Source organism: Zerene cesonia, unplaced genomic scaffold (assembly GCF_012273895.1).
Source record: "Zerene cesonia ecotype Mississippi unplaced genomic scaffold, Zerene_cesonia_1.1 Zces_u016, whole genome shotgun sequence".
In the NCBI taxonomy this organism is placed as follows: domain Eukaryota; kingdom Metazoa; phylum Arthropoda; class Insecta; order Lepidoptera; family Pieridae; genus Zerene; species Zerene cesonia.
The window spans coordinates 1-1,133 of record NW_024045146.1 but is presented as its reverse complement, the minus strand read 5'-3'; the positions used below and the strand labels follow the sequence as shown (position 1 = coordinate 1,133).

Sequence of the window (1,133 nt, the reverse complement as noted above, 5' to 3'; positions counted from 1 at the left end):
CTTAGAAGTGATCTCTTCCAGGCAACCCGGATAAATGGTAACAAGCATAATGAGAGTAATAAATAAAATTAATAAATGAATACTTTAATACACCCACAAAAAAAGAGAAGCGAACGTACACAAACAAAAAAGAAACAAAAACAAAGAAGAGCGGTACATTAGACGGCCTTATCACTGAAAAGCGATATCTTCCAGGCAACCTTTGGATATAGGAAGAGTTTAATAGAGGAAAAGCGGTAGATATGCACTATCTGAAACATAAATATACTAAACTTAGAAGTGCATATATAAAGTAGGACGTAAATAAAATATCAAACATAAATAAATAAATATAAATAAATAAAAAATATATATGTTTATAGAAGGAGACGTAGAACCGAGTTTTATGAGCAGGTATGCGAAGCGTAAGGTTGTCAATGGAACGTAGGTCAAGTTCGTGCTTCATGTTCGGGTCAAGATGAGCCCAAAAACACAACTTTGTTGGAGGCAGGACGGGGAGCTTGCGTCAAAAAGGATAGTGTAGAGGAGAGAGTATGTGCGTATTCCGGCGAAGGCGGATGGGTAGCCATTTTAGTTTAGAGCGATATTCGGAAATTTGATCCAATTTGCCCAAACCTAAAATGAACCTAATAGCAAAATTTTGAAGACGTTCTAATTTATTAATATGCTCCCCATTTAGGTCTAGAAAGCTAGCATCACCACAGTTGAGGACAGAAAGCAATAAAGACTGCGCCAACACAATCTTCGTAGGAATGGGTAAACTGTTGCGCAGCCGCCGTAACGATGAAGAAGCATAAAGGATCGTACGACTTTATTGCTTAACTTGTTCATTCCAGGATAAGGTTTTGGTCCAGATGAAGACCAAGATTTTTTACTGATTACAGTACTGTAGGGAACTAGGACTCCATCGATCGAAATTTGCGGAAGATGTACAAATTTAATTCTCGAGAGAAAATACGAACTACCTATAATAATAGCTTGAGTCTTAACAGCATTTAATTTAAGTCCAAAAGCGTGTGTCCAATCGACGATGTATCGAAGATCAGTGTTTAAGCTTGAAATTGCTTCATCAAGATTATCCAATGTCGAGTGGGTGTATATTTGTAGATCGTCGGCTTAGAGATGGTAGAGAG

At 37.4% G+C, this 1,133-nt stretch overlaps 1 long non-coding RNA gene across 1 annotated transcript in view; it reads left to right on the top strand.

Moving 5' to 3' along the window:
* Window positions 1-859, top strand: part of LOC119839395 — a 1,656-nt gene extending 797 nt beyond the window's left edge. The window contains exon 2 of the long non-coding RNA XR_005288248.1: window positions 680-859. This is a non-coding gene — a long non-coding RNA (uncharacterized LOC119839395). The remainder of the gene's footprint in view (window positions 1-679) is intronic.
* The last annotated feature ends 274 nt before the right edge of the window (window positions 860-1,133 follow it).